Source organism: Haliotis rubra, unplaced genomic scaffold (genome assembly GCF_003918875.1).
Source record: "Haliotis rubra isolate DU_JTF1 unplaced genomic scaffold, ASM391887v1 Scf923, whole genome shotgun sequence".
NCBI classification, from domain to species: domain Eukaryota; kingdom Metazoa; phylum Mollusca; class Gastropoda; order Lepetellida; family Haliotidae; genus Haliotis; species Haliotis rubra.
Window position 1 is genome coordinate 283483 of NW_025767661.1, and position 13451 is coordinate 296933.

A 13451-nucleotide genomic window follows, 5' to 3' on the forward strand; every position below is an offset into this window, starting at 1 on the left:
TAGCTCTCAATCTGCCATTTTCCCTGAGACTTGGCAGGTCCGGAACGACGAATACAGGTGTTTTCTGACATGTCCACTTCTTAAGACAGCATTCAGTACAAATGGTAAGTGTTTGGCTGTCTGACATTTTCCTCGAATAGGTCATGCTTCTTGCAAAATTCGTGCAATTCGAACAACAACTGCTTGGTTCCTTTTCTTCAACCATTTTAAAACACTTTCTCGGGTTCAAATCCAAATATTCAAGATTACCAATGAAATACTGTAACAATAACTTTTGCCTCTGAGTATATAACACGCACAACCTGTGACGACGCCATCATAAACTCTGTCAAAAAAGAAACGCAACCCCTGTATTTTAGAGATTTTGATCTGAAGTTTTAGGACGACACGGCATTTTTATTATTTAAGACAGAAGTCTGAAATTTGGCAGAATAATAACCCAGATGGGCATGTTTAAAATTGTAATTTCAAAAGTCATCTCACAGACACCAGTTTGTCACCAGGGGGGCGTCTGTCTCAGTATCTCGTATGAGCACCACGCGCTGCAATCACTGCACGGCATCTCCTTGGACAAGAACGGATAAGACGCCGGATTCTCTCCTGGGGAATGGCTCTCCACTCCTCCTCCAGTGCAACGGCGAGCTGTTGCAGCGTCTGTGGCGGCGGCTGACGTTGACGTACGCGTCGATCCAGAGTATCCCACAGGTGTTCAATAGGGTTGAGGTCTGGTGATTTAGAGGGTCATGGCAAGACATTGACGTTGGAATTCTGCAGAAAGTTCATTGTTGCACGTGCAGTATGAGGCCGGGCGTTGTCCCGTTGAAAAATCTGTGTCTGTTGGTCAATAATCGGGAGAAGGTGAAGCTCTAACACGTGGTTGATGTAACGTTGGGCTGTCAGGTTCCCTGGAACGATCACCAAGTCAGATTTCTGGTTGTATGAGATGGTTCCCCAAACCATTACGCTTTCTCCGCCAAATCTGTCCACCTGTCGGACGCAGATGGGCGCTAAACGTTTATGACGTCTCCTATACAGACGCTGTCTTCCGTCGTGACGTTGCAAAGAAAAACGTGATTCATCAGAAAACCAGATTCGCCTCCAGTTTTGTAAAGTCCGTATCCTTACGTTGTTGCACCACCTGAGTCGTCGGCGTCGATGTAGGGGGCGTAGTACAGGTCCAACAACTGGTCTACAGGCACGTAAACCCGCTTCTTTCAGACGGTTCCTAATCGTTTGAGCTGACACTCTCCTCAAACCTGGTATTTGTGTGGCAGTCACGGTTGGTAGGGCATGCCGATTACGCAGGTGATGGACCCGGATGTACCGATCTTGAAGGGGGGTCGTGATTCTTGGCCTTCCACTTCTCGGGCGATCGTTGGTCAAATTGAAGTTGTTGTAGCGGCTCCAAAGTCGGGATATCGTTGTTTTGTGAACATTTAGGTGCCGTGCAACAGTTCCAAAACTTTCTCCGGCTTGAACACGACCAATGGCGATATTTCGGTCGGCAGCACTCAATCGTGGCATTTTTAACACAGCTTTTCGCGACAAATGAATGAATATAATACGGAAGCACATGGGCTTTTATACACCCCTACATTAACTGCCATTTTCATGATTTGCATGTGTTTTTTTTGTGCGAAGTCACCATGAGGGTCATTTCATGCGTTGTGACGGAATAAGCAATAAAATACACTTATGCGTACAAATGCAGTTGTTTGGATGGTAATCTTCATTAATTACGTGTATCATTTCAATACATTCGAATAAAATTTAGTTTGGAAGCAATAACTTCATTCAAACGAATTTTTCATATCTGAGGACAGGGGTTGCGTTTCTTTTTTGACAGAGTTTATCTGAACAGGACCTGTCACCTTTCATGCTGATTGGACTTTTCACTCTTCATGGATGTATTGTTCACAGTTTCTAACAGTTGTGAGCCAGGTGAGTGGAATATCAGATTGCCGTTTCGCATCAGATTTACCGTTAATGTTACGGTTCCACATCACTGCTGATAAGTGTCACTCGTTGTTCACACCGTTATAAACGGTGTGCAAACAACAGGCCGATATGCCGATAACTTCGAAACATACTGTTTCCACACCGCTGCTTACATTAGATAGTAATACATACATGACAACTAATTATTGTTAAAACAAAATGTAATGAACTTCCACAGAATCTAAACAGAAACAATGTAATACACTTACAGTGTTTTAAAAATATTACACTGCTGAATAAAGGTATATCAAAAGGAGATAATCCAGTGTCTAATTTCGTTAGTGAGTGTAGTTTAGTTCGATCCCTGACGGCGTCATACCAAAAGACGTTAAAATATGGTACTTGTTGGTCCCTGCCTGGCGCTCAGCATTAATGGGTACAACAAGGACTGGTCGGCTCGGAGTCAGTATAATGTGTCTGAGTGGGGTATTCATGCTTCACTGCGGCATGGTATCTCAGTGGACTAAAACCAGCTTCAGTCTGGGCTAGTACAAGCAGCCACACATACACATACACACGCATGCACGTCGTCATATAAGCGAAATATTCACAAGCACGACGTTAAACCCAATTTCACCTTACCTCACCTTCCCTTACCTCACCCGATCTCTCCCTAGGAACTTGGTGCTGCCCAGCATGAAGAGTGGGATGGGATGAACCAAACTGACATTGGACACTTGATTAGGAGTATGCCTAGTCGAATCCGGGATTGTCTTCAGAATAGAGGTGAGTTCACTTTTACGCCGCACTCAGCAGTATTCCAGCTATATGGCGGCGGTCTGTAAATAATCAAGTCTGGACGACACAATCCAGTGATCAACAGCATGAGCATCGATCTACGCAATTGGGAACCAATGACATGTTCCAACCAAGTCAGCGAGCCTGACCACCCGATCCCGTTAGTCGCCTTTTACGACCAGCATGGGTTACTGAAGATCAATTCTAACCCGGATCTTGACGGGTAGAGAATAGAGGTGAACTCACGCGATATTGATATAGATTTTATGGTAAATCTCGTGATGGACAGTGGGCGAACATCAAAATCTATGGTCATCTGACTTTCTTAGACTGACGCAAATCCAATGTCAGGTGTCCTCTATAAAGCTTGTTAAAGTGCTAAACTACTTATCCCATTAAAAGTATAAAACATCGACAGTTGTGACACCTATATATACCATTAAAAAGAAGTAGGGGATATTCCATTTGCGTGCATACCACTAGCCAATGCCAATGCCAAAGAATATGAGAAAAAGTAATATATACTCTCCCAAAAAAGAAACGCATATAGGAATTTCAACTGTATTTTTATGGTTTTTTTTTAACATCTTGTAGGCTTTATGAGTCAATGAAATATAGCGAAATTGCACACTTTGGCACCAACTCGAGGAAAGTCAGTTTGTGTGTCACATGGAGACGTGTGGTGGCTCTGAAGTCAATACCTCGTGTGACCACCGTGGGCATCCAGAACTGCACGGCATCGAACGAATAAGTCTCAGAATCTCGTGTTGCCCAATCGCAGCCCACTCTGCCTGTAGTGCCTGTGCGAGTTGCTGAAGTGTCTGGGGCTGAGGGTTACGGCGTCGCACCCATCTGTCCAGGGCATACCACAGATGTTCGATTGGGTTTAAGTCCGGTGATCTTGAGGGCCAGAGGAGCACATTGATGTGGTTGTGGAGGAAGTCTCTATAGTGTGACGTGCTGTGTGGGGCCTGGCATTGTCCTGTTGAAACAACTCCCTCTGGTGATCAATGATTGGAAGGAGGTGTGGGCGTAGGATTTCGTCACAGTACCGTTGAGCTGTGAGGTTGCCCTGGATCATCACCAAATCACTTCTCCTACGCTCCTCACATCATAACACTGCCCCGGCCGAATCTGTCCACCTGGGGAACGCAAGCGTCGGCGAAACGTTCACGTCGACGTCTGTACACCCGCATTCTTCCAACGCGTCGTTCCAATAGAAATCGTGATTCATCACTGAACCAGATTCTACGCCAATTCGGTAGGTTCCAGGCCTGAACGTTGGTGCTCCATTGAACTCGATGTCGACGATGTTGTTGTCGAAGCACAGGGTCAAAATAAGGTCTTCTGGCACGTAAACCAGCTTCTCTCAAGCTGTTCCTGGCGGTCTGTGCAGAAAGCCTCCTCAATCCTGGTATTTGTCGAGCGGTACTGGCCGCCGTAGCTGTTCGATGACGCAGGTGAAGTACCCGGATGTAGCGATCCTGCGCCGCAGTGGTCGCTCGAGGTCGCCCACTACGAGGGGCATCTGCTACTGAATTCTGCCGGCGATATCTCTCCCAGAGCCGTGAAATGGTGCTTTGGTGAACATTCATGCGTCGGGCAACTGCACGTTGAGACTGGCCAGCTTCAAGCAAACCAATAGCGATATGACGGTTGGCTTCACTTAGACGTGGCATTTTTGCGTTCGTGAACAATATTCCAAATACAGTGAATAATCGACAGACAGCGATCAACCTTTTATACCCATCATTGAGACTATCTGATCCCTAACTTTCACGCGCATTACATGTGAATGGTGTGTTCTGTGACACTACACGCCGAAATTGAAAATCATGCTGTTAAATACGGGTATTTTACGGATGGTGCGTTTTGTTGTGATGTTTTAAAACATCAACACCATAGTACTCATAAACAGAGCAAACCTTTTGTAAAATGAATCACGCTTTAATTCATTGCTACATGAAATCGCTATTTTCATGATGTGTTTCTTTTTTGGGAGAGTATATCTCCATACAGATGAAACATTTCCAAGGGAATGGAATAAATTGTCACATTTTCCCCTTATTTCCCTTCATCATATGTTTCCTCCTTGGCTTCATCATTTGCATTTTATCAATCTTGTAAATCCAATATCCCCTACTATTTTTGAATGGTATATCAAATATCCCCTACTAGTTTTAATAATATAGTTCCGTTTTTGGACACGCATTTATTATTAGTAAGTGAGTGAGTTTATATTGTTTGCCGCTTTTTGCAATATTCCAGCAATATCACGGCGGGGGACACCAGAAAATGGGCTTAACACATTGTAACCATGTGGGGAATCGAACCCGGGTCTTCGGCGTGACGAGCGAACGCTTTAAGCACTAGGCTACCCCTACCGCCCCGCATTTAATAATAGGGGTACGTTTGCCACTGACAAGGTAACCCCTGGGGCTAATACCAGAGGTACGTTTACCCCTTACGGCAAGGTAACCCCCCAGAGGTAAAGAGATGACAAATAATTGTGGATGTAACAGGGCGGCCCGCAGTCCTTTCCCCGAAGACATGCATACCTGGCATAGTCACCTGGAAAAAAACATTATACCTGGGGCTAATACCAGAGGTACGTTTACCCCTTACGGCAAGGTAACCCCCCAGAGGTAAAGAGATGACAAATAAGTGTGGATGTAACAGGGCGGCCCGCAGTCCTTTCCCCCAAGACATGCATACCTGGCATAGTCACCTGGAAAAAAACATTATACCAGCCTGTACATATTCCCGACAATCCGGTGGTCAACATCATGAGCATCGATCTACGCAGTTGGGAATTTGGCGTTAAACAAACAACTGTTCATTCTCTTGGGTTCTGGGTAGAGGTTGGAGGCCAGGGCCTAGATTTTCGAAGCTCTCTTAGCGCTAAGATAGTGGTAAGTGCCATACATTAACATTAAGTTACGACTATCTTAGCGCCAAGAGAGCTTCGAAAATCTAGGCCCAGGATACTTACATTTCCCAAGGGGTTCTGTCCTGTTGCCACACGTGACCATGCTGTAGTGCTCACATCTCTGGGTGTCGGGGTTGTACAGTTGTGGGGGTTGACATTCCTGTAGGTTCCTCCCCCAGGACCGTTTAGCGGCGGGGGCGCTGCAGTTGTAGTACTGGGCACATTTAGTGGGGTGGGCGATCAGCGTCTACGTCGTCGTCAGACAAATGGGGTTCACGTCGTCTCTGGGTGAAATCAGTGCTGATGCTAGAATGAGTTTGAAGTGACAGGTTGATACCAGTTTTTGAGTGAAGACTCTGAAGTCCACTCCACCCTTGTTACTGGCGGCAACAAACACCCCCCACCCTCATCTACCAATCCCCCTTCCCCCTCGCTCATCAATGTTCCTCAACAACCCCCTCTTTCCAGCTACACTCATTTACCAATTTTAACTCACTTTTATTTCCATATATGGAGCGGTGGGGGTACCCTTGTGGTTACGGTGTTCTCTCGTTACGCAGAAAGCCCGAGTTCGATTCCTCACACTGGTACAATGTGTGAAGACGTATGATTTCCTCATCACCCCATGTTACCGGTGACACCAACCTCACCACCACCTCATCCACAAACCCCTCTACCCGTCGCAAATCAACGGACCCCTTTCGCCCCACCGAAGGCTACACATGGGAACGATGTGAGGAGTCCTATCTGGTGTCCCTATTCTACTGAAATATTACATGTATTATCTCTGTTTTATATTTTATTGCTCATCAGCTGTGTGATATGAATTCTTTTTGGGACAATGTCTTACCATCTTACCTTACCTTAAGGACCGTACATAATTTATGCCCCCATAATTTTTAAGCATATTTGTTTTCGCCCAAGGCCGATATATTTGTTATATAGCTCTAAATTAGCCGATTAAGTCAAAATATTGTATCATGATACTTACAAACGTACTTTCATTCATTTGCAACCTTCAAAACATGAAAAAAACATGTATTTTGAGCAAATGTAAAGATTCTCGCCCATTGTTTAAATAACGCTCTAAATTAGTCGAAACAATTTATTTTTTTGCTATAATACCTATAAACATACACTCATTAATTTACAACCTTCAAAACATGGGAAAACATGTATTTTGACTAAAAGTAAATATTCTCGCCCATGGACTTTTGTGAGTCCAGAATTAAATTGTTACATATTTTATGCACAAAAACTGAACACCCCCACCCCCACCCTAGTACCCTGTGTACAAAATTGATGACTCCCCACCTCTCCAGAACAAAATGCCCCCTCCCCCTAAAATCATCATCACCACCCCAGCCATAAAACGGCCCCTTACCTTATTCAAAGCGATCACTAACTTACCGATTCCACCGACAAAACAAATCTCCCTCTTTCTCCATCTACACAACAGACATAACAGCATTTCATCACACAACAGACAAAACAACACAGCCGCACCATCCCTTTCTCTCTCACACACACTGTGACAAGTGCAACACAACACGCTTCCATTAAAAGTTGTATGCTTCTCTTGAGGGTAATACGGTCTGATGTACGCCGAGCCGGTAAACATCACAGCAGAACAGGCATGCAAATCACATCTACATCACAGATACAGAAGAATCTCTCTCTCTCTCTCTCTCTCTCTCTCTCTCTCTCTCTCTCTCTCTCTCTCTCTCTCTCTCTCTCTCTCTCTCTCTCTCTCTCTCTCTCTCTCTCTCTCTCTCTCTCTCTCTCTCTCTCTCTCTCTCTCTCTCTCTCTCTCTCTCTCTCTCTCTCTCTCTCGCACAATCACAACACAGCACACACTTCCAAAACACAAGCCGACGATACAAAACACAATATCCACCTGCACAACACAACAGACACAACACAATATCATTACAAAAGGATGTCCGCTCACATGACTCAAGGGCGACCATCAGCGCCATCAGCAAGCACAACACCCGACACTCGCACATCATCAGGCTGTAGATAAGATCCAAACGCCTACCAAAAAAAGGTAAAGCATAATATACTAGGCACATAAAGAAACTGTGCATACAAAAATTTTAATCTAAATTTATCAAACTTGTGTAGACACATAAGGATTGAAACTCAGAGATTATTGACATGTATCCAAAATGCATGCACGTGCCACGTTCCGTGACGTCAGTGGGTTCGTCCTTGAGACGTGCAATACGTTGTTGCACGTGCATTCCGGGAAAGAGAAAAAGAGCAAATGAATGCCACACAATACTGTCACTTTGGAAAGCTCAACCCCTGCCCTTGCGATCGTTCAAAAAATTAAACGGCTATTGAAACGCATAGCATGCCAAGGCTCACGTCTGCACAACGTCATGAGGCCATTGGGATGGTCCGTGGGGGAATGTCTCAACGACAAGTGGCTGCACATTTCCAATGCCACCGGAACACCATTTCTGCACTGGTGAGACGCTACCAGAACACAAATGACGTCATCGATCGCCCACGTTCTGGACGTCCACGTGGAACAACGCCAAGACAGGACATATGGATAAGGGTGACCCATCTTCGCCACAGGTTTCAGACTGCAGTGATGACTGCCCGAACCATCCCAGGACTTCGCCGTATCCATCCCAACACAGTTCGACAACGTTTACGTCATCACGGGATCAGACCACGACGTCCCGCCATACGGCCTATCCTGACACAACGTCATCGACAAGCTCGCCGAATATGGTGCCGAAATCATGTCCGCAGACCCTTGTTTTGGTGGAGAAATGTTGTTTTGACAGATGAGTCCAGGTTTAACATTTCCCATAGCGATGGACGTCAACGTGCCTATAGACGCGTGGGAGAACGTTTTGCACAGGCCTGTGTCTTGGAGAGGAATCGCTTTGGTGGTGGTTCCGTGATGATTTGGGGTTGAATAACAGCACGCCAAATAACTCCTTTGGTGATTGTTCAGGGCAACTTAACTGGTGTGGGCTACTGGGATCAGATTCTTCGACCTGTGGCAATTCCTTTTCTGCAACGTCATGGCCCTGGGTTAACATTCCAACAGGACAATGCCCGCCCTCATACGTCAAGGGTTGCTATGGATTTCTTGCAACACCACAATGTTGACTTACTGCCTTGGCCTGCAAATTCACCGGATCTCTCCCCGATAGAGCATGTTTGGGACGAGATTGATCGACGTCTACGCCGTCTTCCTCATCCGCCAAATAACGTCCTTGACCTTGCAACAGAACTCGAGAGAATCTGGCGTGACATCCCACAAACCTTCCTTGCATGTGTGATAGGCTCTATGCGTCGTCGATGCACTGCTGTTCTCAATGCCGATGGTGGACATACCCGTTATTGAGCTTGTGACATGGTCGTTTGACCCCTGTCCCGCTTGTGGACTCGTGACGTCATTGTGATTGACTTTCAACTGCAATTCTCCCGACTTGTTATGGTCTCATGATCCCTCCATTAAAGTTTATATGTACCTTTGACATTGTTATCGTACTTATCAACTGGGATAATATTTTGACAATGCACAGTTTCTTTATGTGGCTAGTATACAATGCTGAAATTGACATGGAAACGAAATTCCAGGTATTGCATCTTGAACAGTCTTTAACAACAAAATGGTGTATTGTCTGAAGCCTAAACGTCCACGTGGAATGGATTTAAAAAAGCAAGGTCAATTAAGATTCCAGCCACTTCCAGTATAATATAAAGTCCTAATTCTCTTATGTCCCATCTCGTCAGTCAATATTATCTATTATAAATATGATAAATGGAAAGTGTACAAACACCACACGCACGCATGCACGAATTCACATACCCCAAAAATGCATATACACATACACACATACATGTAGGACTTGTGTATATATATATGCATATATATAATGTAATCTATACGAAATTTATATTGAATGTGTACACACAGATATAGATAGATATTACATATTTATGTACAACATATATTATTCAAAGGTCAGATTTATGCAGTGAGCATACACTTAAAAGGAAATTAAAATGGCGTAGACATACCTATTCATTACATATAATTGTAATGGCATGCTTTATCTGAATATTATTCCACTCCCATCAAATATTTGTATGTAGCCTGGACATATAACGAAATAACGTTTACCTTTATCTCTTTATCTGCAACGGGACAGGTGCTGGCGGTAGTTATGAGATCCGCACCTCGCTTCTTGGAGGAAGAATACGCCGTTCCCACCGCCGTTCCCACCGCCGTTATCAGACAGGGCAGAACATGGAAGAAGTGTTACACAGTAATGTATTCTTCACTTGCCGTGACGTAATTTAACCGACAATTCACAAGCTCTTGAAGATTTAAATGCCAGCATGTATACATGAGAATTGACCATGTGGTTATCTAAGGAGAAGATATGGTTTTTCATTTGCAAGGATATATTACCTCTCCATGTCAGAGTGCATGTTGTACGTTCACCAATGAACACAAACACGGGCACTGAGATTTATCTCAGGTACGGGTTAAGGTATTGCCACAGATGTCGTTAAATGTCAGTGTATGTTTTGACAAGCTTGTTCACACTGACCCATAAATCAAACATCGTGGTTTGCTTGTTTTGTTTTAGTTAGTGTTGTTTTACACCGCACTCAGCAATATTCCAGCTATATCAGCGGTCTGTAAATAATCCAGTCTGGACCAGACAATCCTGTGATCAACAGCATGAGCATCGATCTGCGCAATTGGGATACGATGAGATGTGTCAACCAAATCAGCGAGTCGGACCACCCGATCCCGTTAGTCGCCTCTTACGACAAGCACAGATTACTGAAGGCCAATTCTAACCCGGATCTTTCGCTGGTCTCATGGTATGCAGTCGCTGCAAGCAATATCGTCTGTCTTTTAGGATAAGCAGTAACATGACGTTATTTCAAATCAAACTTTTATTATAGAACATACCATAACTCATTCACCAATTTGACCCATCTATGGCTAAACTGACGTATGACGTGTAATAATATTTTCCCGTGTATCTTCAACAATTGACTTTCCATTGCATGTGTTCGTGACATGTGCCACTTGATCATCGCTACTTGATGCTGATTCATAAACATCATCTTTTGTCACTCATTTGGAAATCTGGGGAAATGTCCTGCACGTGTATAGAATCATTTGGATGATTACTCGTCTAGACAAAATATGTTACTTCCAATTCTGTTTCCTCCTTCTTTTGTTTCTGCTGTCGTCCCATTCGGTACCCATTCGTGTTATTCCGGAACAAGTCGAATACCGAATTCTCTCTTCCAAGGAAAATTCTTAACAAACTTCACACACTGTGTCAGACATGCGACAGCTTTTCTATATAACATATTGTGAGGTGAGAAGAAACACGTCCGTTACACACCTAGCAACGCGCATATGGCTAATGGAAGATTCACGAACCAACAATAGATGCGGATGGAGACGTTTAAGTAAACTAAGTAAAGCCCTTGTGGATCAAGAGTGACTATAGTTTGCACTGCATTTAGCAACAGCACGAAAGGGACACCAGACTTGGGCTTTAAACACTGTTCCCATCTGGGAATCGCACCTTCGGCGTGACGAGAGAAAGCCTAGACCACTAGGCTACCCCTTGGGTTGAGCAAATAACGAAGATAGGCAGATCTGGCGTTTGTCTCCGATGTTTCATTCTGTCCCTAAATGATGCTTCTGATGATAAATTATCCCAGACCATGTGCACGGAAGTTATACAGTTCAATGACCAACTAATTTCATGTGGGAACAACAAATTTCCGCGCTGACCTGTTTTGAAAGACTAAAAGACATTGATGACACTGTTCAGATCCTTCGTTTAGCCAAAGGGGAGTCATTCGTTTTCGGTGGTTATGGCATGATAACCGTTATCCGGCTGCAGACACTATTACTTACTGTTAACGTGAATTTTTAATGCTGGTGATATCCATCCATTCAATTATCACCACTATTTTGCCTTTAATAATAATAAGTCATCTTCTATAGCGCACGTTTCCAAACACCAAGTGATTACTCGCAGCGCTTAATCAGAATCTGATTCTTATTACCCCGGATAACCCAAGCTGCCTGTTAGGCGCTAGAAGGTTATAGTCAAATGACTTTATCCAACCGGGTACCCATTTCTGCTGGGTGAACAGAGGCAATTTGAACAAACTCACTTGCCTAAGGTGAAACCACATGTATCACATGTGCTTCATTGTGGGGCAGGACTGAAGTCTTAGAAACTCTCAGGAGTCAAGCTGCCAAACACGGTCACCCATCCAAGGATTGTCCGAGCTCGACGTTGCTTAACTTCAACTGATTCGTGACCTGAGCTCTGTGCACATGACCACGCGCCACCACCGTGCAGAATTTGTTTCAGCAGATAATACAGATTTGATAGTCTTCTCGGGTATATTGGTATATACCTACAATATGCCCACCTTATGATGGGGTGGTTGGTTGGTTAGTTGTTTAACGCCGCACTCAGCAATATTCCAACTATACGGCTGCGGTCTGTAAATAATCAAGTCTAGACCAGGCAATCCAGTGATCAACTGTATGAGCATCGACCAACGCAATTGGGATACGATGACATGTGTCAGCCACGTCGCGTTAGTTGTCTCGTACTACAAGCATGGGTTGCTGAAGATCAATTCTAACCCGGATCTTCACGGGACTCCACCATATGACCTAGGAGGAACCTCTTACGACAAGCATGGGTTGCTGAAGACCCGGATCTCCACGGGATCTGAAACCGACTGGAGTTAGGCCTACTATCCGGGTATTTCAATGCAGAGATATATTTGTGTTTTGTGTGTGACAAACCATTACTTAGGATGGGTTTCAGAAGAGCAAGTTTGAATGTGGTTCCAATCGCTTCATGTATCTACATTGTCCTAGTGTCCAGTGAAGATCCAGTTAGAATTAGTGTGTTTATAGCTTAGATGCTTCAGCCACACTGGGTTGTCCCTCTTGGGTCAATAAGGAATCCGTCTTCCCTCTTGTCTTCTCTATGCATGGCTACAGACAAAGGTCAGCTGTATAGATTGTACATACCTTTCAGAACCGAAGTTTACACGGTGTATAGTAACGTAGAAGTATTTCCTCTAATAAGCCAGGGCGCATATTTTTCAACGGATTTCCAGACTCGGCGCTTATTAGAGGCCCGGCGCTTATTGGAGACGCTTATTCATCTGACATCGGATGCCATACATATTTACATACCCGAAACCACCTGATTGCAGCTTCGACGATAACATATTATGATAACATGTGGAGGAGAGGAAGTTATGACTACACGGACCATTCCTTTATAAATCTATTTTGGGATCAAGGGGAGAATACATTTATAGTAAAACGTAATCGACGCTTCTTTAGAGGCCACTGCTTTGTTCCCGGTGCTTATCAGAGGAAGTACGGTAAGCATATTTATTGTGGTATATCTCACTTACATACTACTGATGCATAGAATACAAGAAGTATCACACGATTGCATAGCATATTTCCTGCATCAGGCTCTATTGACTTTACAATTCTAAGACAAACGTTTTTTGTTCATTATAAAAACAAGGGGCGGTGGGGTAGTCTAGTGGTTAAAGCGTTGGCTCGTCACGCCGAAGACCCGGGTTCGAATCCCCACATGGGTACAATGAGTTAAGCCCATTTCTGGTGTCCCCCGCTGTGATATTGCTGGAATATTGCTAAAAGCGGCGTAAAACCCAACTCAGTCAGTATAAAAACAAACAAAGACAACCGTTTTAGTCTTAAAAT

At 44.2% G+C, this 13451-nt stretch overlaps 1 long non-coding RNA gene across 1 annotated transcript; it reads right to left on the bottom strand.

Moving 5' to 3' along the window:
• Positions 1–5400: 5400 nt before the first annotated feature.
• On the bottom strand, positions 5401–10025 carry LOC124264432. The gene is made up of 4 exons (XR_006895138.1): positions 9822–10025; positions 7617–7702; positions 5729–5971; positions 5401–5464 (listed from the first exon to the last, which is right to left on the bottom strand). It is a non-coding gene; the product is annotated as an uncharacterized LOC124264432 (long non-coding RNA).
• Between the last annotated feature and the right edge of the window lie 3426 nt (positions 10026–13451).